At 51.1% G+C, this 25,044-nt stretch overlaps 31 pseudogenes; all 31 read left to right on the forward strand.

Annotated features, from left to right (window-relative positions):
* The first annotated feature begins 1,479 nt into the window (after positions 1–1,479).
* On the forward strand, positions 1,480–1,598 carry LOC135603353 (5S ribosomal RNA; annotated as a pseudogene).
* A 350-nt stretch (positions 1,599–1,948) lies between these two features.
* Positions 1,949–2,067, forward strand: LOC135603121 (5S ribosomal RNA; annotated as a pseudogene).
* A 350-nt stretch (positions 2,068–2,417) lies between these two features.
* On the forward strand, positions 2,418–2,538 carry LOC135599501 (5S ribosomal RNA; annotated as a pseudogene).
* Positions 2,539–2,887: 349 nt separating this feature from the next.
* On the forward strand, positions 2,888–3,006 carry LOC135603486 (5S ribosomal RNA; annotated as a pseudogene).
* Positions 3,007–3,356: 350 nt separating this feature from the next.
* LOC135603028 (5S ribosomal RNA) lies at positions 3,357–3,475 on the forward strand (annotated as a pseudogene).
* Positions 3,476–3,825: 350 nt separating this feature from the next.
* On the forward strand, positions 3,826–3,944 carry LOC135602958 (5S ribosomal RNA; annotated as a pseudogene).
* Positions 3,945–4,397: 453 nt separating this feature from the next.
* Positions 4,398–4,516, forward strand: LOC135603202 (5S ribosomal RNA; annotated as a pseudogene).
* A 5,953-nt stretch (positions 4,517–10,469) lies between these two features.
* Positions 10,470–10,588, forward strand: LOC135603031 (5S ribosomal RNA; annotated as a pseudogene).
* An 821-nt stretch (positions 10,589–11,409) lies between these two features.
* On the forward strand, positions 11,410–11,528 carry LOC135603765 (5S ribosomal RNA; annotated as a pseudogene).
* Positions 11,529–11,878: 350 nt separating this feature from the next.
* Positions 11,879–11,997, forward strand: LOC135602960 (5S ribosomal RNA; annotated as a pseudogene).
* Positions 11,998–12,450: 453 nt separating this feature from the next.
* Positions 12,451–12,569, forward strand: LOC135603606 (5S ribosomal RNA; annotated as a pseudogene).
* A 350-nt stretch (positions 12,570–12,919) lies between these two features.
* On the forward strand, positions 12,920–13,040 carry LOC135599491 (5S ribosomal RNA; annotated as a pseudogene).
* Positions 13,041–13,390: 350 nt separating this feature from the next.
* On the forward strand, positions 13,391–13,511 carry LOC135599541 (5S ribosomal RNA; annotated as a pseudogene).
* Positions 13,512–13,861: 350 nt separating this feature from the next.
* LOC135599387 (5S ribosomal RNA) lies at positions 13,862–13,980 on the forward strand (annotated as a pseudogene).
* A 350-nt stretch (positions 13,981–14,330) lies between these two features.
* On the forward strand, positions 14,331–14,451 carry LOC135599271 (5S ribosomal RNA; annotated as a pseudogene).
* A 350-nt stretch (positions 14,452–14,801) lies between these two features.
* Positions 14,802–14,920, forward strand: LOC135603107 (5S ribosomal RNA; annotated as a pseudogene).
* Positions 14,921–15,738: 818 nt separating this feature from the next.
* Positions 15,739–15,857, forward strand: LOC135602788 (5S ribosomal RNA; annotated as a pseudogene).
* An 821-nt stretch (positions 15,858–16,678) lies between these two features.
* On the forward strand, positions 16,679–16,797 carry LOC135603922 (5S ribosomal RNA; annotated as a pseudogene).
* An 803-nt stretch (positions 16,798–17,600) lies between these two features.
* On the forward strand, positions 17,601–17,719 carry LOC135602311 (5S ribosomal RNA; annotated as a pseudogene).
* Positions 17,720–18,069: 350 nt separating this feature from the next.
* LOC135599399 (5S ribosomal RNA) lies at positions 18,070–18,190 on the forward strand (annotated as a pseudogene).
* A 350-nt stretch (positions 18,191–18,540) lies between these two features.
* LOC135603832 (5S ribosomal RNA) lies at positions 18,541–18,659 on the forward strand (annotated as a pseudogene).
* A 350-nt stretch (positions 18,660–19,009) lies between these two features.
* On the forward strand, positions 19,010–19,130 carry LOC135599355 (5S ribosomal RNA; annotated as a pseudogene).
* An 821-nt stretch (positions 19,131–19,951) lies between these two features.
* Positions 19,952–20,072, forward strand: LOC135599276 (5S ribosomal RNA; annotated as a pseudogene).
* A 349-nt stretch (positions 20,073–20,421) lies between these two features.
* Positions 20,422–20,540, forward strand: LOC135604663 (5S ribosomal RNA; annotated as a pseudogene).
* A 350-nt stretch (positions 20,541–20,890) lies between these two features.
* LOC135599350 (5S ribosomal RNA) lies at positions 20,891–21,011 on the forward strand (annotated as a pseudogene).
* A 350-nt stretch (positions 21,012–21,361) lies between these two features.
* Positions 21,362–21,480, forward strand: LOC135603929 (5S ribosomal RNA; annotated as a pseudogene).
* An 818-nt stretch (positions 21,481–22,298) lies between these two features.
* LOC135602789 (5S ribosomal RNA) lies at positions 22,299–22,417 on the forward strand (annotated as a pseudogene).
* An 821-nt stretch (positions 22,418–23,238) lies between these two features.
* Positions 23,239–23,357, forward strand: LOC135603923 (5S ribosomal RNA; annotated as a pseudogene).
* Positions 23,358–23,707: 350 nt separating this feature from the next.
* Positions 23,708–23,828, forward strand: LOC135599453 (5S ribosomal RNA; annotated as a pseudogene).
* Positions 23,829–24,178: 350 nt separating this feature from the next.
* Positions 24,179–24,297, forward strand: LOC135604186 (5S ribosomal RNA; annotated as a pseudogene).
* Positions 24,298–24,647: 350 nt separating this feature from the next.
* Positions 24,648–24,768, forward strand: LOC135599401 (5S ribosomal RNA; annotated as a pseudogene).
* The last annotated feature ends 276 nt before the right edge of the window (positions 24,769–25,044 follow it).

Genomic DNA, 25,044 nt, shown 5'->3' on the forward strand with positions numbered 1-25,044 from the left:
AATCTACTGTTAGGAAGTGTCAAAGATGTCATAAAAATTTCGTAGAAATTTGGATAGGAAAAGCACAGTAGCAAGATCAAACAGATGGTGCTATGCGGCTTGAATTCTGCAATTCAAGTGCAGCAGATTGGACATAAAAGATCAGTAGTTTATATTGAGAATTTTTTGATGAAACCAAAGGGAAATCTACTGTTAAGAAGTGTCAAAGATGTCATAAAAATTTCGTAGAAATTTGGATAGAAAAAGCACAGTAGCAAGATCAAACAGATGGTGCTATGCGGTTGGAATTCTGCAATGTATCTTTCGTCGTAGAGATGAAAACTTTGTGACGAAAAGTTTATGCAGCAATATAGGAACGATTTTTTTTTTTTTTTTTTTTGGATTTTCGAATATGGATAACTAAATTGCAGCAGCAGTAAGGTAGGAAACCAGAACCTGTTGCAATTCACGGGGAGATCAAAGGATGATCCGTGGTGGTGGAGATGATGGCGGAATTCGGTGACGATCTTTTAAGCAATTGTGGGAATTGCTTTGGATGGTTGTGGAGGGTTGATGGATGGCTGTGAAAGGGCAGCGAGACGCCAAGAACGCTGCTCTGATACCAGGTGTTAGAACCCTTGCAGATTCTAAACTTGGGGTTGATCTCTTTAGGGGATCGGCCTCCTTGGAACTCTATAGGGGTTCCTCCCTCCAAGTTGCTGCTCAAAGGCTGCAGAAAAGATTCATCTATTGCTTGAGAAAAGAGGAGGAATACATAGCTATTTATAGGGTTTCTAAACCCTAACTCCTAATAGGACTCCTACTCAAGAGTCCTACTCAATTAAGACTCCTAATAGGACTCCTACTCAAGAGTCCTACTCAATTAAGACTCCTAATAGGACTCCTACTCAAGAGTCCTACTCAATTAAGACTCCTACTCAAGACTCCTAATAGGACTCCTACTCAAGACTCTTATTCCCTTACAACTCCTGATTCTTCTCTAAGAAAAAACCTCCTACATGAATGTCCCTCTCAATTAGGACTCTCCTAGCTAGAGTTCTAATAGTTTTACATGAATGTCCCTCTCAATTAGGACTCTCCTAGCTAGAGTCCTAACAGTGACCCCCTGGGAAGTCCTCGTGTTTCACTCATTTTTGCGTCCCGAGATACGAAACATCTCCCGTAGACCTCCGAAACGACTGTTTTGGGGCTCGGATTTGCCGTGACCGCTACGCAGTCAGTATCGTGGGGCTCGGAGAGAGCTTTCCGGATTGGGGTCGTAATAGCGATTCCGAGATCGTTCTAGAAAGTGCCGATGGTTTCGACGCGCGCTTGCCGTGACCGAAACGCAGTCGTTGGGATAGGTTTCGGAGAGAGCTTGCAATAGGGATTTCGTGAACGTACGAGAAAGCGCCGACGGTTTCGTGACGGGCAAGAGGCTCCGGACGATGATGCGCCGGCCGCGACGTGCACATCGGCGAGGGACGAAGCACGCGAAAAGGGTGCGATAATGCCAGCACTTAAGCACCGGATCCCATCAGAACTCCGAAGTTAAGCGTGATATAGAGAGAGTAGTACTACGATGGGTGAACCCCTGGGAAGTCCTCGTGTTGCACTCATTTTTGTGTCGCGAGATACGGAACGTCTCCCGTAGACCTCCGAGACGATTGTTTTGGGGCTCGGAATTTGCCGTGACTGCTACGCAGTCAGTATCGTGGGGCTCGGAGAGAGCTTTCCGGATTTGGGTCACAATAGCGATTTCGAGATCGTTCTAGAAAGTGCCGATGGTTTCGACGCGCGCTTGCCGTGACCGATACGCAGTCATTGGGCTAGGGCTCGGAGAGAGCTTGCAATAGGGATTTCGTGAACGTTCGAGAAAGCGCCGACGGTTTCGTGACGGGCAAGAGGCTCCGGACGATGATGCGCCGGCCGCGACGTGCACATCGGCGAGGGACGAAGCACGCGAAAAGGGTGTGATAATGCCAGCACTAAAGCACCGGATCCCATCCGAACTCCGAAGTTAAGCGTGCTTTAGAGAGAGTAGAACTAGGATAGGTTACCCCCTGGGAAGTCCTCGTGTTGCACTCCTTTTTGCGTCCCGAGATACGAAACATCTCCCGTAGACCTCCGAGCCGATTGTTTTGGGGCTCGGAATTTGCCGTGACCGCTACGCAGTCAGTATCGTGGGGCTCGGAGAGAGCTTTCCGGATTGGGGACACAATAGCGATTTCAAGATCGTTCTAGAAAGTGCCGATGGTTTCGACGCGCGCTTGCTGTGACCGATACGCAATCGTTTGGCTAGGGCTCGGAGAGAGCTTGCAATAGGGATTTCGTGAACGTTTGAGAAAGCGCCGACGGTTTCTTGACGGGCAAGAGGCTCCGGACGTTGATGCGCCGACCGCGACGTGCACATAGGCGAGGGACGAAGCACGCGAAACGGGTGTGATAATGCCACATCTAAAGCACCGGATCCCAACAGAATTCCGAAGTTAAGCGCCGACTTTGGAGAGAGTAGTACTAGGATAGGTGACCCCCTGGGAAGTCCTCGTGTTTCACTCATTTTTGCGTCCCGAGATACGAAACATCTCCCGTAGACCTCCGAAACGACTGTTTTGGGGCTCGGATTTGCCGTGACCGCTACGCAGTCAGTATCGTGGGGCTCGGAGAGAGCTTTCCGGATTGGGGTCGTAATAGCGATTCTGAGATCGTTCTAGAAAGTGCCGATGGTTTCGACGCGCGCTTGCCGTGACCGATATGCAGTCATTGGGCTAGGGCTCGGAGAGAGCTTGCAATAGGGATTTCGTGAACGTACGAGAAAGCGCCGACGGTTTCGTGACGGGCAAGAGGCTCCGGACGATGATGCGCCGGCCGCGACGTGCACATCGGCGAGGGACGAAGCACGCGAAAAGGGTGCGATAATGCCAGCACTAAAGCACCGGATCCCATCCGAACTCCGAAGTCAAGCGTGATTTAGAGAGAGTAGTACTACGATGGGTGAACCCCTGGGAAGTCCTCGTGTTGCACTCATTTTTGCGTCGCGAGATACGAAACATCGCCCGTAGACCTCCGAGACGATTATTTTGGGGCTCAGAATTTGCCGTGACTGCGACGCAGTCAGTATCGTGGGGCTCGGAGAGAGCTTTCCGGATTTGGGTCACAATAGCGATTTCGAGATCGTTCTAGAAAGTGCCGATGGTTTCGACGCGCGCTTGCCGTGACCGATACGCAGTCATTGGGGTAGGGCTCGGAGAGAGCTTGCAATAGGGATTTCGCGAACGTTCGAGAAAGCGCCGACGGTTTCGTGACGGGCAAGATGCTCCGGACGATGATGCGCCGGCCGCGACGTGCACATCGGCGAGGGACGAAGCACGCGAAAAGGATGTGATAATGCCAGCACTAAAGCACCGGATCCCATCCGAACTCCGAAGTTAAGCGTGCTTCAGAGAGAGTAGAACTAGGATGGGTTACCCCCTGGGAAGTCCTCGTGTTGCACTCCTTTTTGCGTCCCGAGATACGAAACATCTCCCGTAGACCTCCGAGCCGATTGTTTTGGGGCTCGGAATTTGCCGTGACCGCTACGCAGCCAGTATCGTGGGGCTCGGAGAGAGCTTTCCGGATTTGGGTCACAATAGCGATTTCGAGATCGTTCTAGAAAGTGCCGATGGTTTCGACGCGCGCTTGCCGTGACCGATACGCAGTCGTTGGGCTAGGGCTCGTAGAGAGCTTGCAATTGTGATTTCGTAAACGTTTGAGAAAGCGCCGACGGTTTCGTGACGGGCAAGAGGCTCCGGACGATGATGCGCCGGCCGCGACGTGCACATCAGTGAGGGACGACGCACGCGAAAAGGGTGCGATAATGCCAGCACTAAAGCACCGGATCCCATCAGAACTCCGAAGTTAAGCGTGATTTAGAGAGAGTAGTACTATGATGGGTGAACCCCTGGGAAGTCCTCGTGTTGCACTCATTTTTGCGTCGCGAGATACGAAACATCTCCCGAAGTTAAGTTTGCTTGGTCCAGAGTAGTACTACGATGGGTGACCCCTTGGGAAGTCCTCGTGTTGCACTCCTTTTTGCATCCCGGGATACGAAACATCTCCCGTAGAGCTCCGAGACGTTTGTTTTGGGGCTGGAAATTTGCTTTGACCGCTACGCAGTTAGTATTGAGGGGCTCAAAGAGAGCTTTCCGGATTGGGGTCGCAATAGCGATTCCTAGATCGTACTAGAAAGTGCCGATGGTTTCGGCACGCGCTTGCCGTGACCGATACGCAGTCGTCGGGTTAGGGCTCGGAGAGAGCTTGCAATAGGGATTTCGTGAACGTTTGAAAAAGCGCCGACGGTTTCGTGACGGGCAAGAGGCTCCGGACGTTAATGCGCCGGCCGCGACGTGCACATCGGCGAGGGACGAAGCACGCAAAAAGGGTGCGATAATGCCAGCACTAAAGCACCGGATCCCATCAGAACTCCGAAGTTAAGCGTGATTTAGAGAGAGTAGTACTAGAATGGGTGAACCCCTGGGAAGTCCTCGTGTTGCACTCATTTTTGCGTCGCGAGATACGAAACATCTTGTTAGGACTCTAGCTTGGAGAGTCCTAATTGAGAGGGACATTCATGTAAAAATGTTAGGACTCTAGCTAGGAGAGTCCTAATTGAGAGGGACATTCATGTAAAACTGTTAGGACTTTAGCTAGGAGAGTCCTAATTGAGAGGGACATTCTGTTAGGACTCTAGCTAGGAGAGTCCTAATTGAGAGGGACATTCTGTTAGGACTCTAGTTAGGAGAGTCCTAATTGAGAGGGACATTCATGTAGGAGGTTTTTTCTTAGAGAAGAATTAGGAGTTGTAAGGGAATAGGAGTCTTGAGTAGGAGTCCTATTAGGAGTTGGTTAGAAGTAAGAGTCTTAAGTAGGAGTCCTATTAGGAGTTCGGGTTTAGAAGCCCTATAAATAGCCATGTATTCCTCCTCTTTTCTCAGGTAATAGATGAATCTTTTCTGCAGCCTTTGAGCAGCAACTTGGAGGGAGGAACCCCTATAGAGTTCCAAGGAGGCCGATCCCCTAAAGAGATCAACCCCAAGTTTAGAATCTGCAAGGGTTCTATCACTTGGTATCAGAGCAGCGTTCTTGGCGTCTCGCTGCCCTTTCACATCCATCCATCAACCCTCCACAACCATCCAAAGCAATTCCCACAATTGCTTAAAAGATCGTCACCGAATTCCGCCATCATCTCCACCACCACGGATCATCCTTTGATCTCCCCGTGAATTGCAACAGGTTCTGGTTTCCTACCTTACTGCTGCTGCAATTTAGTTATCCTTATTCGAAAATCTAAAAAAAAAAAAAAAAAAAAATCGTTCCTATATTGCTGCATAAACTTTTCGTCACAAAGTTTTCATCTCTACGACGAAAAATACATTGCAGAATTCCAGCCGCATAGCACCATCTGTTTGATCTTGCTACTGTGCTTTTTCTATCCAAATTTCTACAAAATTTTTATGACATCTTTGACACTTCTTAACAGTGGATTTCCCTTTGGTTTCATCAAAAAATTCTCAATATAAACTACTGATCTTTTATGTCCAATCTGCTGCACTTGAATTGCAGAATTCAAGCCGCATAGCACCATCTGTTTGATCTTGCTACTGTGCTTTTTCTATCCAAATTTCTACGAAATTTTTATGACATCTTTGACACTTCTAACAGTATATTTCCCTTTGGTTTCATCGAAAAATTCTCAATATAAACTACTGATCTTTTATGTCCAATCTGCTGCACTTGAAAATCTATGCTGCAGAAAATTTCAGCTGCATATCGTTGCCTTAACCCATCTATTTGCAATCTTTTTTGAATGAAATTTTTTATAGACTTCATATATCGTCTTGGCTTCCATCTAAGATTGATCTATTAAGAAATTCATCTCTAAAAACGATTTTATGTTGCTGCAAATTTTCATCGTAGCCCGCTGAAATGTTTCGACGATAATTCTGCAATTGCAACTTGCACCAATTTCTTTGCTGTTATACTGCCGAAATTTTCTTGATTAAATTAGATATACTTGCTGTCATATAAACTGTGATTGTGCTATCAATTCCCTCCTCAATTCTCTTAAGTTTTTGGTGGAAATTACGTCGAGAAACCGTTGTTTCTTCGACGACAATTCTACTCTTACAAGACAGCACATACTTGCTGCAACTTCCACGGATTTCTGTCAAACTTTTGCTACCATCTACCACAGATCCAAAACTTTCATCCACAGCCCTAAAACTCTACCAAACCACACCCTCAAACTGCACCCAAAATAGCCACAAAACAAGCCTAAACCGTAGCCTACATCCACCAATCCACCAACACTTTCGACCATCACTTCTCTCAACCTATACATGCCTTTAACCCAACAGCAAAAGAGAGATCTTAACATCATTGATTTGGGGCCATATACTATGGCATCTAAGGAGGCAATCAATGCTAAATTCGAAGCCTTGGAGGCGCGAATGGAGGATAAGATTCGGACGCTCTTTACCGAACTCAGATTGGGCCGACCACTAAGCCCGAAGAAATCATATCAAGGAGAGAGCTTTGCCCAATCACACCAAGCCCGAAGAGATGACTTCCAAGAGAGGGGAAGCTCTATGACCAACCCCAACTATCCATGCATGAGAGTGGACTTCCCTAGATGGGAAGAAGGAGACCCGATTGGTTGGATTTCGCACGCGGAGCGATATTTTCGGTACCACAAAATCGCGGATGTATCTATGGTGAAAATTGCAGCTATACATCTTGAAGGGGATGCTATTCAGTGGTTTGACTAGTTTGAACATACTTATGGAGTCCTTTCATGGCGACAATTCAAAGAAGAACTGCTGATTCGCTTCAGACCAACCGATTACGAGAATATTGACGAACAACTAGCAAAGATCCGACAAACCTCCACCATTCAAGAGTACCAAACCAGGTTTGAAAGGTTATCTAATCAAAATCATGATTGGTCTCAAAAACAACTATTGAGGACCTTCATTGAGGGCTTGAAGCCGGAGATCCGAGGAGAAGTTAAAGCGCGACAACCGTACACGCTTATGGCAGCCATTTCTTTCGCACGACATCAAGAGGAGCAATTGAACCATGAAGCTCGAAGGACTAGGGTCACTCGTCAACCAGTAATATTGAAGCCCTCAGCCCCCCCTACTATCGACCAAGTCCCTGCACCAAAGAGGTTAACAGGAGAAGAGCTTTGGGAGCGATATGCGAAGGGGTTATGTTGGCATTGTGACGAGCCGTGGAGCCGTGAGCATCGCTGTAGTAAAGGAGGACTTCTTATGATTGAACCGATAGAAGAAGAGGTCATTGAACATCCAAAAGAGAGCTTTGAACATGAAGAAGAAGATGCAGAAAAAGAGCCACAACCGACCGAAGTTACGGTACATACACTAGCTAGCTACTCAAACCCGCAAACGATGAAAATTGGAGGCCTTCTCAAACAACAACCAATCACTGTTCTCATCGACACGGGCAGTACTACTAACTTCCTAAATAGTAAGCTTGCTGTTCGGATATCATTACCTATCGAGAATCGCTGCAGGTTTGATGTTAAGGTCACCGACGGACGGATTTTGAATTGTGATCATAGGCGCTTGCAGGAGAAACTATTGCTGCAGGACCAAGAGATAATTGCAGATTTCTTCCTTCTCCCTCTTAACAATCATGAGGCCATGCTCAGAATTAAATGGTTGACGACATTAGGTGATATTTCTTGGAATTTTATGAAACTAATTATGAAATTTTACAGTAAGGAGAAACAGGTGACATTGCACGGGAAACGTGGGGGCGACATAACAACGATTTGCACACAACAAATGGAGAATGTTTTGCATAAAGCATGCAGCGGCTTTTTGGTAAAACTTGAGCAGCAAACTAAGGGAGAGCCAACAGAATTTGAAGATCCAAATCTACTTCCTTTGCTTACTGAATTTTCAAATATATTTGACGAACCGCGCAACCTACCTCTTACCTGTCGGCATGATCATTGTATAATGATTCTTCCAGGCAAATCTTCAGCAAATGCTCAGCCATATCAGTATCCACATCTCCAGAAGGATGAAATAGAAAGGATTATAAAAGAGATGCTCGAAACAGGAGTTATTCGGCCAAGTTGCAACCTCTACTCTTCGCCGGTGCTACTTGTACGCAAGAAGGACGGAACAAGGCGAATATGTGTTGATTACCGAGCTCTCAATGGCATAATCATCAAGGACAAATACTTTATTCCAATAGTAGATGAATTGCTAGATGAAAGGGAGCACAAATCTTTACAAAGCTGGACCTTTGATCCGGGTATCATCAAATACGAGCATGCGAAGAAGACATACGGAAAACCACCTTTTGAACACACAACAACCACGAATTTTTGCTTTCTGCAACAAAAGGTGGAATATCTTGGGCATATCATATCAGAGGAAGGTGTGGCAGTGGACCCCTTCAAAATTGGAGCAATGCAAAACTGGCCGACCTCGAGAAACATAAAATTGCTACATGGCTTTCTGGGTTTAACAGGCTACTACCGCAAGTTCGTGAAAAACTATGGAAAGATCAGTGCACCACTTACTTCCTTACTAGAAAAAAATGTCTTCCAATGGTTGGACAGAGCCTCCACTGCCTTCGACAAACTTAAGGCAGCCATGACGACGACGCCGGTGCTAACACTACCAGATTTCAACCGACCCTTCATTATTGAGGCCGACACATCTGGAGTCAGAATTGGAGCCATTCTCATGCAAGATGGTCGACCACTCGCATACACTAGCAAGGCATTATCTCCCTCCGATCAAAATATGTCAACATATGATAAGGAGATGCTCGCCATTGTGCGTGCAGCAACGAGGTGGAGATTGTACTTGATCAGGCGATACTTTCAAATCAAGACCGACCATAAAAGCCTAAAATATCTCTTGGAACAGAAGATATCTTCCCCCGAGCAGCAAAAATGGGTAACAAAACTTCTTGGATTTGATTTTGAAATAACTTACAAAAAGGGGAAAGAGAATGTTCTTGCAGATGCGCTTTCGCAGCTACCCGAGCAAGTTGAAGTTTCGACCGTTTCACTTCCGACCAGCGACTTACTTGAGGATATTAAGATGGAATGGCAAGAAGATTCAGATACTAGTAAGATTATAAAAAAATTGGAGGAAGCACCAAGCCCCATGGCTCATTACAATTGGGACTCAAAAGAATTACACTATAAGGGACGCATTGTGCTTGTGACAAATTCTACTTGCATCTTCAATAGCAGATTTTGGACAAAGTTATTCTACATGCAGGGTACTAAATTGAAAAGGAGTACGACATATCACCTACAAACCAACAGCCAACCGGAAGTTTTAAACAGGTGCTTGGAGACAGCCCAAAGCCACCCACCAAATATGACTACCCAAAGAGAACTCCAGACCCAGCCAAGTGCCATTATTGATCGACGGATCGTGACTCGACGACGATGACCCACTAATGAAGTGCTAATACAGTGGGCGAACCTACCAAAAGAAGATGCCACTTGGGAGAACTATGACGACTTGAAGATCAAATTCCCATAATTCATGAATCATCAGCCTCGAGGACAAGGCTGATTTGAAGAGGGCGGGTCTGTTAGGACTCTAGCTTGGAGAGTCCTAATTGAGAGGGACATTCATGTAAAAATGTTAGGACTCTAGCTAGGAGAGTCCTAATTGAGAGGGACATTCATGTAAAACTGTTAGGACTTTAGCTAGGAGAGTCCTAATTGAGAGGGACATTCTGTTAGGACTCTAGCTAGGAGAGTCCTAATTGAGAGGGACATTCTGTTAGGACTCTAGTTAGGAGAGTCCTAATTGAGAGGGACATTCATGTAGGAGGTTTTTTCTTAGAGAAGAATTAGGAGTTGTAAGGGAATAGGAGTCTTGAGTAGGAGTCCTATTAGGAGTTGGTTAGAAGTAAGAGTCTTAAGTAGGAGTCCTATTAGGAGTTCGGGTTTAGAAGCCCTATAAATAGCCATGTATTCCTCCTCTTTTCTCAGGTAATAGATGAATCTTTTCTGCAGCCTTTGAGCAGCAACTTGGAGGGAGGAACCCCTATAGAGTTCCAAGGAGGCCGATCCCCTAAAGAGATCAACCCCAAGTTTAGAATCTGCAAGGGTTCTATCACATCTCTCGTAGACCTCCGAGACGATTGTTTTGGGGCTCGGAATTTGCCGTGACCGCTACGCAGTCAGTATCGTGGGGCTCGGAGAGAGCTTTCCGGATTTGGGTCACAATAGCGATTTCGAGATCGTTCTAGAAAGTGCCGATGGTTTCGACGCGCGCTTGCCGTGACCGATACGCAGTCATTGGGCTAGGGCTCGAAGAGAGCTTGCAATAGGGATTTCGTGAACGTTCGAGAAAGCGCCAATGGTTTCGTGACGGGCTAGAGGCTCCAGACGATGATGCGCCGGCCGCGACGTGCACATCGGCGAGGGACGAAGCACGCGAAAAGGTTGTGATAATGCCAGCACTAAAGCACCGGATCCCATCCGAACTCCGAAGTTAAGCGTGCTTTAGAGAGAGTAGAACTAGGATGGGTGATCCCCTGGGAAGTCCTCGTGTTGCACTCCTTTTTGCGTCCCGAGATACGAAACATCTCCCGTAGACCTCCGAGATGATTGTTTTGGGGCTCGGAATTTGCCGTGACCGCTACGCAGTCAGTATCGTGGGGCTCGGAGAGAGCTTTCCGGAGTTGGGTCACAATAGCGATTTCGAGATCGTTCTAGAAAGTGCCGATGGTTTCGACGCACGCTTGCCGTGACCGATACGCAGTCGTTGGGCTAGGGCTCGGAGAGAGCTTGCAATAGGGATTTCGTGAACGTTCGAGAAAGCGCCGACGGTTTCGTGACGGGCAAGAGGCTCCGGACGTTGATGCGCCAGCCGCGACGTGCACATAGGCGAGGGATGAAGCACGCGAAACGGGTGTGATAATGCCAGCACTAAAGCACCGGATCCCAATAGAATTCCGAAGTTAAGCGCCGACTTTGGAGAGAGTAGTACTAGGATAGGTGACCCCCTGGGAAGTCCTCGTGTTTAACTCCTTTTTGCGTCCCGAGATACGAAACATCTCCCGTAGACCTCCGAAATGACTGTTTTGGGGCTCGGAATTTGCCGTGACCGCTATGCATTCAGTATCGTGGGGCTCGGAGAGAGCTTTCCGGATTGGGGTCGTAATAGCTATTCCGAGATCGTTCTAGAAAGTGCCGATGGTTTCGACGCACGCTTGCCGTGACCGATACGCAGTCGTTGGGCTAGGGCTCGGGGAGAGCTTGCAATAGCGATTTCGTGAACGTACGAGAAAGCGCCGACGGTTTCGTGACGGGCAAGAGGCTCCGGACGATGATGCGCCGGCCGCGACGTGCACATAGGCGAGGGACGTAGCACGCGAAAAGGGTGCGATAATGCCAGCACTAAAGCACCGGATCCCATCAGAACTCCGAAGTTAAGCGTTATTTAGAGAGAGTAGTACTAGGATGGGTGAACCCCTGGGAAGTCCTCGTGTTGCACTCATTTTTGCGTCGCGAGATACGAAACATCTCCCGTAGACCTCCGAGACGATTGTTTTGGGGCTCGGAATTTGCCGTGACCGCTACGCAGTCAGTATCGTGGGGCTCGGAGAGAGCTTTCCGGATTTGGGTCACAATAGCGATTTCGAGATCGTTCTAGAAAGTGCCGATGGTTTCGACGCGCGCTTGCCGTGACCGATACGCAGTCGTTGGGCTAGGGCTCGTAGAGAGCTTGCAATTGTGATTTCGTAAACGTTCGAGAAAGCGCCGACGGTTTCGTGACGGGCAAGAGGCTCCGGACGATGATGCGCCGGCCGCGACGTGCACATCAGTGAGGGACGACGCACGCGAAAAGGGTGCGATAATGCCAGCACTAAAGCACCGGATCCCATCAGAACTCCGAAGTTAAGCGTGATTTAGAGAGAGTAGTACTATGATGGGTGAACCCCTGGGAAGTCCTCGTGTTGCACTCATTTTTGCGTCGCGAGATACGAAACATCTCCCGAAGTTAAGTGTGCTTGGTCCAGAGTAGTACTACGATGGGTGACCCCTTGGGAAGTCCTCGTGTTGCACTCCTTTTTGCATCCCGGGATACGAAACATCTCCCGTAGAGCTCCGAGACGTTTGTTTTGGGGCTGGAAATTTGCTTTGACCGCTACGCAGTTAGTATTGAGGGGCTCAAAGAGAGCTTTCCGGATTGGGGTCGCAATAGCGATTCCTAGATCGTACTAGAAAGTGCCGATGGTTTCGGCACGCGCTTGCCGTGACCGATACGCAGTCGTCGGGCTAGGGCTCGGAGAGAGCTTGCAATAGGGATTTCGTGAACGTTCGAGAAAGCGCCGATGATTTCGTGACGGGCAAGAGGCTCCGGACGATGATGCGCCGGCCGCGACGTGCACATCGGCGAGGGACGAAGCACGCGAAAAAGGTGCGATAATGCCAGCACTAAAGTACCGGATCCCATCAGAACTCCGAAGTTAAGCGTGATTTAGAGAGAGTAGTACTAGGATGGGTGAACCCCTGGGAAGTCCTCGTGTTGCACTCCTTTTTGCATCCCGAGATACGAAACATCTCCCGTAGACCTCCGAGACGATTGTTTTGGGGCTCGGAATTTGCCATGACCGCTACGCAGTCAGTATCGTGGGTCTCGGAGAGAGCTTTCCGGATTTGGGTCACAATAGCGATTTCGAGATCGTTCTAGAAAGTGCCGATGGTTTCGACGCGCGCTTGCCGTGACCGATACGCAGTCGTTGGGCTAGGGCTCGTAGAGAGCTTGCAATAGGGATTTCGTGAACGCTCGAGAAAGCGCCGACGGTTTCGTGACGGGCAAGAGGCTCCGGACGTTGATGCGCCGGCCGCGACGTGCACATAGGCGAGTGACGAAGCACGCGAAACGGGTGTGATAATGCCAGCACTAAAGCACCGGATCCCAACAAAATTCCGAAGTTAAGCGCCGACTTTGGAGAGAGTAGTACTAGGATGGGTGACCCCTTGGGAAGTCCTCGTGTTTCACTCCTTTTTGCGTCCCGAGATACGAAACATCTGCGGTAGACCTCCGAGACGATTGTTTTGGGGCTCGGAATTTGCCGTGACCGCTACACAGTCAGTATCGTGGGGCTCGGAGAGAGCTTTCCGGATTGTGGTCGCAATAGTGATTCCGAGATCGTTCTAGAAAGTGTCGAAGGTTTCGACGCGCGCTTGCAGTGACCCATACGCAGTCATTGGGCTAGGGCTTGGAGAGAGCTTGCAATAGGGATTTCGTGAACGTTCGAGAAAGCGCCGACGGTTTCGTGACGGGCAAGAGGCTCCGGACGATGATGCGCCGGCCGCGACGTGCACATCGGCGAGGGACGTAGCACGCGAAACGGGTGTGATAATGCCAGCACTAAAGCACCGAATCCCAACAGAATTCCGAAGTTAAGCGCCGACTTTGGAGAGAGTAATACTAGGATGGGTGACCCCCTGGGAAGTCCTCGTGTTGCACTCATTTTTGCGTTGCGAGATACGAAACATCTCCCGTAGACCTCTGAGACGATTGTTTTGGGGCTCGGAATTTGCCGTGACTGCTACGCAGTCAGTATCGTGGGGCTCGGAGAGAGCTTTCCGGATTTTGGTCACAATAGCGATTTCGAGATCGTTCTAGAATGTGCCGATGGTTTCGACGCACGCTTGCCGTGACCGATACGCAGTCATTGGGCTAGGGCTCGGAGAGAGCTTGCAATAGGGATTTCGTGAACGTTCGAGAAAGCGCCGACGGTTTCGTGACGGGCAAGAGGCTCCGGATGATGATGCGCCGGCCGCGACGTGCACATCGGCGAGGGACGAAGCACGCGAAAAGGGTATGATAATGCCAGCACTAAAGTACCGGATCCCATCAGAACTCCGAAGTTAAGCGTGATTTATAGAGAGTAGTACTAGGATGGGTGAACCCCTGGGAAGTCCTCGTGTTGCAGTCTTTTTTGCGTCCCGAGATACAAAACATCTCCCGTAGATCTCCGAGATGATTGTTTTGGGGCTCGGAATTTGCCGTGACCGCTACGCAGTCAGTATCGTGGGGCTTGGAGAGAGATTTTCGGATTTGGGTCACAATAGCGATTTCGAGATCGTTCTATAAAGTGCCGATAGTTTCGACGCGCGCTTGCCGTGACCGATACGCAGTCGTTGGGCTAGGGCTCGGAGATAGCTTGCAATAGGGATTTCATGAACGTTCGAGAAAGCGCCGACGGTTTCGTGACGGGCAAGAGGCTCCGGACGTTGATGCGCCGGCCGCGACGTGCACATAGGCGAGGGACGAAGCACGCGAAACGGGTGTGATAATGCCAGCGCTATAGCACCGGATCCCAACAGAATTCCGAAGTTAAGCACCGACTTTGGAGAGAGTAGTACTAGGATGGGTGACCCCCTGGGAAGTCCTCGTGTTTCACTCCTTTTTGCGTCCCGAGATACGAAATATCTCCGGTAGACCTCCGAGACGATTGTTTTGAGGCTCGGAATTTGCCGTGACCGCTACACAGTCAGTATCGTGGGGCTCGGAGAGAGCTTTCCGGATTGTGTTCGCAATAGCGATTCCGAGATCGTTCTAGAAAGTGTCGATGGTTTCGACGCGCGCTTGCCGTGACCGATACGCAGTCGTTGGGCTAGGGCTCGGAGAGAGCTTGCAATAGGGATTTCGTGAACGTTCGAGAAAGCGCCGACGGTTTCGTGACGGGCAAGAGGCTCCGGACGTTGATGCGCCGGCCGCGACGTGCACATAGGCGAGTGACGAAGCACGCAAAACGGGTGTGATAATGTCAGCACTAAAGCACCGGATCCCATCAGAACTCCGAAGTTAAGCGTGATTTAGAGAGAGTAGTACTAGGATGGGTGAACCCCTGGGAAGTCCTTGTGTTTCACTCCTTTTTGCGTCCCGAGATACGAAACATCTCAGGTAGACCTCCGAGACGATTGTTTTGGGGCTCGGAATTTGCCGTGACCGCTACGCGGTCAGTATCGTGGGGCTCGGAGAGAGCTTTCCGGATTTGGGTCGCAATAGCGATTCCGAGATCATTTTAGAAAGTGTCGATTGTTTCGACGCGCGCTTGCCGTGACCGATAGGCAGTCGTTGGGCTTGGGCTCGGAGAGAGCTTGCAATAGGGATTTCGTGAACATTAGAGAAAGCGCCGACGGTTTCGTGACGGGCAAATGGCTCCGGACGTTGATGCGCCGGCCGCGACGTGCACATCGGCGAGGGACGAAGCACGCGCACAGGGTGCGATAATGACAGCACTAAAGCACCGGATCCCATCAAAACTCCGAAGTTAAGCGTGATTTAGAGAGAGCAGTACTAGGATGGGTGAACCCCTGAAACGTCCTCGTGTGCACTCCTTTTTGCGTCCCGAGATACGAAACATCTCCCGTAAACCTCCGAGACGATTGTTTTGGGGCTCGGAATTTGCCGTGACCGCTACGCAGTCTGTATCGTGGGGCTCGGAGAGAGCTTTCCGGATTTGGGTCATAATAGCGATTTCGAGATCGTTCTAGAAAGTGCCAATGGTTTCAACGCGCGTTTGCCGTGACCGATACGCAGTCGTTGGGCTAGGGCTCGGAGAGAGCTTGAAATAGGGATTTTGTGAACGTACGAGAAAGCGCCGACGGTTTCGTGACGGGCAAGAGGCTCCGGACGATGATGCGCCGGCCGCGACGTGCACATAGGCGAGGGACGAAGCACGCGAAACGGGTGTGATAATGCCAGCACTAAAGCACCGGATCCCATCAGAACTCCGAAGTTAAGCGTGATTTAGAGAGAGTAGTACTAGGATGGGTGAACCCCTGGGAAGTCCTCGTGTTGCACTCCTTTTTGCGTCCCGAGATACGAAACATCTCACGTAGACCTTTGAGACGATTGTTTTGGGGCTCGGAATTTGCCGTGACCGCTACGCAGTCAGTATCGTGGGGCTCGGAGAGAACTTTACGGATTTGGGTCACAATAGCGATTTCGAGATCGTTCTAGAAAGTGCCGACGGTTTCGACGCGCGCTTGCCGTGACCGATACGCAGTCGTTGGGCTAGGGCTCGGAGAGAGCTTGCAATATGGATTTCGTGAACTTTCGAGAAAGCGCCGACGGTTTCGTGACGGGCAAGAGGCTTCGGACGTTGATGCGCCGGCCGCGACGTGCACATAGGCGAGGGACGAAGCACGCGAAACGGGTGTGATAATGCCAGCACTAAAGCACCGAATCCCAACAGAATTCCGAAGTTAAGCGCCGACTTTGGAGATAGTAGTACTAGGATGGGTGACCCCTTGGGAAGTCCTTGTGTTTCACTCCTTTTTGCGTCCTGAGATACGAAACATCTCCGGTAGACCTCCGCGACGATTGTTTTGGGGCTCAGAATTTGCCGTGACCGCTACGCGGTCAGTATCGTGGGGCTCGGAGAGAGCTTTCCGGATTGGGGTCGCAATAGCGATTCCGAGATCGTTTTAGAAAGTGTCGATGGTTTCGACGCGCGCTTGCCGTGACCGATACGCAGTCATTGGGCTAGGGCTCGGAGAGAGCTTGCAATAGGGATTTCGTGAACGTTCGAGAAAGCGCCGACGGTTTCTTGACGGACAAGAGGCTCCGGACGATGATGCGTCGGCCACGACGTGCACATCGGCGAGGGTCGAAGCACGCGAAAAGGGTGCGATAATGCCAGCACTAAAGTACCGGATCCCATCAGAACTCCGAAGTTAAGCGTGATTTATAGAGAGTAGTACTAGGATGGGTGAACCCCTGGGAAGTCCTCGTGTTGCACTCTTTTTTGCGTCCCGAGATACAAAACATCTCCCGTAGATCTCCGAGACGATTGTTTTGGGGCTCGGAATTTGCCGTGACGGCTACGCAGTCAGTATCGTGGGGCTTGGAGAGAGATTTTCGGATTTGGGTCACAATAGCGATTTCGAGATCGTTCTAGAAAGTGCTGATGGTTTCGACGCGCGCTTGCCGTGACCGATACGCAGTCGTTGGGCTAGGGCTCGGAGATAGCTTGCAATAGGGTTTTCGTGAACGTTCGAGAAAGCGCCGACGGTTTCGTGACGGGCAAGAAGCTCCGGACGTTGATGCGCTGGCCGCGACGTGCACATAGGCGAGGGACGAAGCACGCGAAACGGGTGTGATAATGCCAGCACTAAAGCACCGGATCCCAACAGAATTCCGAAGTTAAGCGCCGACTTTGGAGAGAGTAGTACTAGGATGGATGACCCCGTGGGAAGTCCTTGTGTTTCACTACTTTTTGCGTCCCGAGATACGAAACATCTCTGGTAGACCTCCGAGACGATTGTTTTGGGGCTTAGAATTTGCCGTGACCGCTACGCGGTCAGTATCGTGGGGCTCGGAGAGAGCTTTCCGGATTGGTGTCGCAATAGCAATTCCGAGATCGTTCTAGAAAGTGCCGATGGTTTCGACACGCGCAGTCATTCGGCTAGGGCTCGGAGAGAGCTTGTAATAGGGATTTCGTGAACGTTCTAGAAAGCGCCGACGGTTTCGTGACGGGCACGAGGCTCCGGACGATGATGCGCCGGCCGCGACGTGCACATCGACGAGGGACGAAGCACGCGAAAAGGGTGCGATAATACCAGCACTAAAGTACCGGATCCCATCAGAACTCCGAAGTTAAGCGTGATTTAGAGAGAGTAGTACTAGGATGGGTGAACCCCTGGGAAGTCCTCGTGTTGCACTCCTTTTTGCGTCCCGAGATACGAAACATCTCCCGTAGACCACCGAGACGATTGTTTTGGGGCTCGGAATTTGCCATGACCGCTACGCAGTCAGTATCGTGGGTCTCGGAGAGAGCTTTCCGGATTTGGGTCACAATAGCAATTTCGAGATCGTTCTAGAAAGTGCCGATGGTTTCGACGCGCGCTTGCCGTGACCGATACGCAGTCATTGGGCTAGGGCTCGGAGAGAGTTTGCAATAGGGATTTCGTGAACGTTCGAGAAAGCGCCAACGGTTTCGTGACGGGCAAGAGGCTCCGGACGTTGATGCGCCGGCCGTGACGTGCACATTGGCGAGGGACGAAGCACAAGAAACGGGTGTGATAATGCCAGCACTAAAGCACCGGATCCCAACAGAATTCCGAAGTTAAGCGCCGACTTTGGAGAGAGTAGTACTAGGATGGGTGACCCCCTGGAAAGTCCTCGTGTTTCACTCCTTTTTGCGTCCCGAGATACGAAACATCTCCCGTAAACCTCCGAGACAATTGTTTTGGGGCTCGGAATTCGCCGTGACCGTTACGTAGTCAGTATCGTGGGGCTCGAAGAGAGCTTTCCGGATTGGGGTCGCAATAGCGATTCCGAGATCGTTCTAGAAAGTGTCAATGGTTTCGACTCGCGCTTGCCGTGACCGATACGCAGTCGTTGGGCTATGGCTCAGAGAGAGCTTGCAATAGAGATTTTGTGAACGTTCGAGAAAGCGCCGACGGTTTCGTGACGGGCAAGAGGCTCCGGACGATGATGCGCCGGCCGCGACGTGCACATCGGCGAGGGACGAAGCACGCGAAAAGGGTGCGATAATGCCAGCACTAAAGTACCGGATCCCATCAGAACTCCGAAGTTAAGCATGATTTAGAGAGAGTAGTACTAGGATGGGTGAACCCCTGGGAAGTCCTCGTGTTGCACTCCTTTTTGCGTCCCGAGATACGAAACATCTCCCGTAGACCTCCGAGACGATTGTTTTGGGGCTCGGAATTTGCCATGACCGCTACGCAGTCAGTATCGTGGGGCTCGGAGAGAGATTTTCGGATTTGGGTCACAATAGCGATTTTGAGATCGTTCTAGAAAGTGCCGATGGTTTCGACGCACGCTTGCCGTGACCGATACGCAGTCGTTGGACTAGGGCTCGGAGGGAGCTTGCAATAGAGATTTCGTGAACGTTCGAGAAAGCACCGACGGTTTCGGGACAGGCAAGAGGCACCGGACGATGATGCGCCGGCCGCGACGTGCACAGAGGCGAGGGACGAAGCACGTGAAACGGGAGTGATAATGCCAGCACTAAAGCACCGGATCCCAACAGAATTCCGAAGTTAAGCGCCGACTTTGGAGAGAGTAGTACTAGGATGGGTGACCCCTTGGGAAGTCCTCGTGTTTCACTCCTTTTTGCGTCTCGAGATACGAAACATCTCCCGTAGACCTCTGAGACGATTGTTTTGGGGCTCGGAATTTGCCGTGACCGCTACGCTGTCAGTATCGTGGGGCTCGTTGAGAGCTTTCCGGATTGGGGTCGCAATAGCGATTCCAATATCGTTCTAGAAAGTGTCGATGGTTTCGACGCGCGCTTGCCGTGACCGATAGGCAGTCGTTGGGCTAGGGCTCGGAGAGAGCTTGCAATAGGGATTTCGTGAAAGTTAGAGAAAGCGCCGACGGTTTCGTGACGGGCAAGTGGCTCCGGACGTTGATGCGCCGGCCGCGACGTGCGCATCGGCGAGGGACGAAGCACGCGAAAAGGGTGCGATAATGCCAGCACAAAAGTACCAGATCCCATCAAAACTTCGAAGCTAAGCACCGACTTTGGAGAGAGTAGTACTAGGATGGGTGACCCCCTGGGAAGTCCTCGTGTTTCACTCCTTTTTACGTCCCGAGATACGAAACATCTCCTATAGACCTCCGAGACGATTGTTTTGGGGCTCAGAATTCGCCGTGACCGCTACGTAGTCAGTATCGTGGGGCTCGGATAGACCTTTACGGACTGGGTTCGCAACAGCGATTCCGAGATCGTTCTAGAAAGTGTCGATGGTTTCGACGCGTGCTTGCCGTGACCGATACGCAGTCGTTGGGCTAGGGCTCGGAGAGAGCTTGCAATAGGGATTTCGTGAACGTTCGAGAAAGCGCCGACGGTTTCGTGACGGGCAAGAGGCTCCGGACGTTGATGCGCCAGCCGCGACGTGCACATAGGCGAGGGACGAAGCACGCGAAACGGGTGTGATAATGCCAGCACTAAAGCACCGGATCACAACAGAATTCCGAAGTTAAGCGCCGACTTTGGAGAGAGTAGTACTAGGATGGGTGACCCCATGGGAAGTCCTTTTGTTTCACTCCTTTTTGCGCCCCAAGATACGAAAATCTCCGGTAGACCTCCGAGACGATTGTTTTGGGGCACGGAATTTGCCGTGACCACTACGCAGTCAGTATCGTGGGGCTCGGAGAGAGCTTTCCGGATTGGGGTTGCAATAGCGATTCCGAGATCGTTCTAGAAAGTGTCGAAGGTTTGGACGCGCGCTTGCCGTGACCGATACGCAGTCATTTGGCTTGGGCTCGGAGAGAGCATGCAATAGGGATTTCGTGAACGCTCGAGAAAGCGCCGACGGTTTCGTGACGGGCAAGTAGCTCCGGACGATGATGCGCCGGCCGCGACGTGCACATCGGCGAGGGACGAAGCACGCGAAAAGGGTACGATAATGCCAGCACTAAAGTACCGGATCCCATCAGAACTCCGAAGTTAAGCGTGATTTATAGAGAGTAGTACTAGGTTGGGTGAACCCCTGGGAAGTCCTCGTGTTGCACTCTTTTTTGTGTCCCGAGATACAAAACATCTCCCGTAGATCTCCGAGATGATTGTTTTGGGGCTCGGAATTTGCCGTGACCGCTACGCAGTCAGTATCGTGGGGCTTGGAGAGAGATTTTCGGATTTCGGTCACAATAGCGATTTCGAGATCGTTCTAGAAAGTGCCGATAGTTTCGACGCGCGCTTGCCGTGACCGATACGCAGTCGTTGGGCTAGGGCTCGGAGATAGCTTGCAATAGGGATTTCGTGAACGTTCGAGAAAGCGCCGACGGTTTCGTGACGGGCAAGAGGCTCCGGACGTTGATGCGCCGGCCGCGACGTGCACATAGGCGAGGGACGAAGCACGCGAAACGGGTGTGATAATGCCAGCGCTATAGCACCGGATCCCAACAGAATTCCGAAGTTAAGCACCGACATTGGAGAGAGTAGTACTAGGATGGGTGACCCCCTGGGAAGTCCTCGTGTTTCACTCCTTTTTGCGTCCCGAGATACGAAATATCTCCGGTAGACCTCCGAGACGATTGTTTTGGGGCTCGGAATTTGCCGTGACCGCTACACAGTCAGTATCGTGGGGCTCGGAGAGAGCTTTCCGGATTGTGGTCGCAATAGCGATTCCGAGATCGTTCTAGAAAGTGTCGATGGTTTCGACGCGCGCTTGCCGTGACCGATACGCAGTCGTTGGGCTAGGGCTCGGAGAGAGCTTGCAATAGGGATTTCGTGAACGTTCGAGAAAGCGCCGACGGTTTCGTGACGGGCAAGAGGCTCCGGACGTTGATGCGCCGGCCGCGACGTGCACATAGGCGAGTGACGAAGCACGCGAAACGGGTGTGATAATGCCGGCACTAAAGCACCGGATCCCATCAGAACTCCGAAGTTAAGCGTGATTTAGAGAGAGTAGTACTAGGATGGGTGAACCCCTGGGAAGTCCTTGTGTTTCACTCCTTTTTGCGTCCCGAGATACGAAACATCTCCGGTAGACCTCCGAGACGATTGTTTTGGGGCTCGGAATTTGCCGTGACCGCTACGCGGTCAGTATCGTGGGGCTCGGAGAGAGCTTTCCGGATTTGGGTCGCAATAGCGATTCCGATATCGTTTTAGAAAGTGTCGATTGTTTCGACGCGCGCTTGCCGTGACCGATAGGCAGTCGTTGGGCTTGGGCTCGGAGAGAGCTTGCAATAGGGATTTCGTGAACATTAGAGAAAGCGCCGACGGTTTTGTGACGGGCAAATGGCTCCGGACGTTGATGCGCCGGCCGCGACGTGCACATCGGCGAGGGACGAAGCACGCGAACAGGGTGCGATAATGACAGCACTAAAGCACCGGATCCCATCAAAACTCCGAAGTTAAGCGTGATTTAGAGAGAGCAGTACTAGGATGGGTGAACCCCTGGGACGTCCTCGTGTGCACTCCTTTTTGCGTCCCGAGATACGAAACATCTCCCGTAAACCTCCGAGACGATTGTTTTGGGGCTCGGAATTTGCCGTGACCGCTACGCAGTCTGTATCATGGGGCTCGGAGAGAGCTTTCCGGATTTGGGTCATAATAGCGATTTCGAGATCGTTCTAGAAAGTGCCGATGGTTTCAACGCGCGCTTACCGTGACCGATACGCAGTCGTTGGGTTAGGGCTCGGAGAGAGCTTGAAATAGGGATTTTGTGAACGTACGAGAAAGCGCCGACGGTTTCGTGACGGGCAAGAGGCTCCGGACGATGATGCGCCGGCCGCGACGTGCACATCGGCGAGGGACGAAGCACGCGAAACGGGTGTGATAATGCCAGCACTAAAGCACCGGATCCCATCAGAACTCCGAAGTTAAGCGTGATTTAGAGAGAGTAGTACTAGGATGGGTGAACCCCTGGGAAGTCCTCGTGTTGCACTCCTTTTTGCGTCCCGAGATACGAAACATCTCACGTAGACCTTCGAGACGATTGTTTTGGGGCTCGGAATTTGCCGTGACCGCTACGCAGTCAGTATCGTGGGGCTCGGAGAGAGCTTTACGGATTTGGGTCACAATAGCGATTTCGAGATCGTTCTAGAAAGTGCCGACGGTTTCGATGCGCGCTTGCCGTGACCGATACGCAGTCGTTGGGCTAGGGCTCGGAGAGAGCTTGCAATAGGGATTTCGTGAACTTTCGAGAAAGCGCCGACGGTTTCGTGACGGGCAAGAGGCTTCGGACGTTGATGCGCCGGCCGCGACGTGCACATAGGCGAGGGACGAAGCACGCGAAACGGGTGTGATAATGCCAGCACTAAAGCACCGAATCCCAACAGAATTCCGAAGTTAAGCGCCGACTTTGGAGATAGTAGTACTAGGATGGGTGACCCCTTGGGAAGTCCTTGTGTTTCACTCCTTTTTGCGTCCTGAGATACGAAACATCTCCGGTAGACCTCCGCGACGATTGTTTTGGGGCTCAGAATTTGCCGTGACCGCTACGCGGTCAGTATCGTGGGGCTCGGAGAGAGCTTTCCGGATTGGGGTCGCAATAGCGATTCCGAGATTGTTTTAGAAAGTGTCGATGGTTTCGACGCGCGCTTGCCGTGACCGATACGCAGTCATTGGGCTAGGGCTCGGAGAGAGCTTGCAATAGGGATTTCGTGAACGTTCGAGAAAGCGCCGACGGTTTCTTGACGGACAAGAGGCTCCGGACGATGATGCGTCGGCCGCGACGTGCACATCGGCGAGGGACGAAGCACGCGAAAAGGGTGCGATAATGCCAGCACTAAAGTACCGGATCCCATCAGAACTCCGAAGTTAAGCGTGATTTATAGAGAGTAGTACTAGGATGGGTGAACCCCTGGGAAGTCCTCGTGTTGCACTCTTTTTTGCGTCCCGAGATACAAAACATCTCCCGTAGATCTCCGAGACGATTGTTTTGGGGCTCGGAATTTGCCGTGACGGCTACGCAGTCAGTATCGTGGGGCTTGGAGAGAGATTTTCGGATTTGGGTCACAATAGCGATTTCGAGATCGTTCTAGAAAGTGCCGATGGTTTCGACGCGCGCTTGCCGTGACCGATACGCAGTCGTTGGGCTAGGGCTCGGAGATAGCTTGCAATAGGGTTTTCGTGAACGTTCGAGAAAGCGCCGACGGTTTCGTGACGGGCAAGAAGCTCCGGACGTTGATGCGCTGGCCGCGACGTGCACATAGGCGAGGGACGAAGCACGTGAAACGGGTGTGATAATGCCAGCACTAAAGCACCGGATCCCAACAGAATTCCGAAGTTAAGCGCCGACTTTGGAGAGAGTAGTACTAGGATGGATGACCCCGTGGGAAGTCCTTGTGTTTCACTCCTTTTTGCGTCCCGAGATACGAAACATCTCTGGTAGAACTCCGAGACGATTGTTTTGGGGCTTAGAATTTGCCGTGACCGCTAGGCGGTCAGTATCGTGGGGCTCGGAGAGAGCTTTCCGGATTGGTGTCGCAATAGAAATTCCGAGATCGTTCTAGAAAGTGCCGATGGTTTCGACGCGCGCTTGCCGTGACCGATACGCAGTCATTCGGCTAGGGCTCGGAGAGAGCTTGTAATAGGGATTTCGTGAACGTTCGAGAAAGCGCCGACGGTTTCGTGACGGGCACGAGGCTCCGGACGATGATGCGCCGGCCGCGACGTGCACATCGACGAGGGACGAAGCACGCGAAAAGGGTGCGATAATGACAGCACTAAAGTACCGGATCCCATCAGAACTCCGAAGTTAAGCGTGATTTAGAGAGAGTAGTACTAGGATGGGTGAACCCCTGGGAAGTCCTCGTGTTTCACTCCTTTTTGCGTCCCGAGATACGAAACATCTCCTGTAGACCTCCGAGACGATTGTTTTGGGGCTCAGAATTTGCCATGACCGCTACGCAGTCAGTATCGTGGGTCTCGGAGAGAGCTTTCCGGATTTGGGTCACAATAGCAATTTCGAGATCGTTCTAGAAAGCGCCGATGGTTTCGACGCGCGCTTGCCGTGACCGATACGCAGTCATTGGGCTAGGGCTCGAAGAGAGTTTGCAATAGGGATTTCGTGAACGTTCGAGAAAGCGCCAACGGTTTCGTGACGGGCAAGAGGCTCCGGACGTTGATGCGCCGGCCGTGACGTGCACATTGGCGAGGGACGAAGCACAAGAAACGGGTGTGATAATGCCAGCACTAAAGCACCGGATCCCAACAGAATTCCGAAGTTAAGCGCCGACTTTGGAGAGAGTAGTACTAGGATGGGTGACCCCCTGGAAAGTCCTCGTGTTTCACTCCTTTTTGCATCCCGAGATACGAAACATCTCCCGTAGACCTCCGAGACAATTGTTTTGGGGCTCGGAATTCGCCGTGACCGTTACGTAGTCAGTATCGTGGGGCTCGGAGAGAGTATTCCTGATTGGGGTCGCAATAGCGATTCCGAGATCGTTCTAGAAAGTGTCAATGGTTTCGACGCGCGCTTGCCGTGACCGATACGCAGTCGTTGGGCTATGGCTCAGAGAGAGCTTGCAATAGAGATTTTGTGAACGTTCGAGAAAGCGCCGACGGTTTCGT

The sequence above is a fragment of the Musa acuminata genome, chromosome BXJ2-1, assembly GCF_036884655.1.
Source record: "Musa acuminata AAA Group cultivar baxijiao chromosome BXJ2-1, Cavendish_Baxijiao_AAA, whole genome shotgun sequence".
Lineage (NCBI taxonomy): Eukaryota > Viridiplantae > Streptophyta > Magnoliopsida > Zingiberales > Musaceae > Musa > Musa acuminata.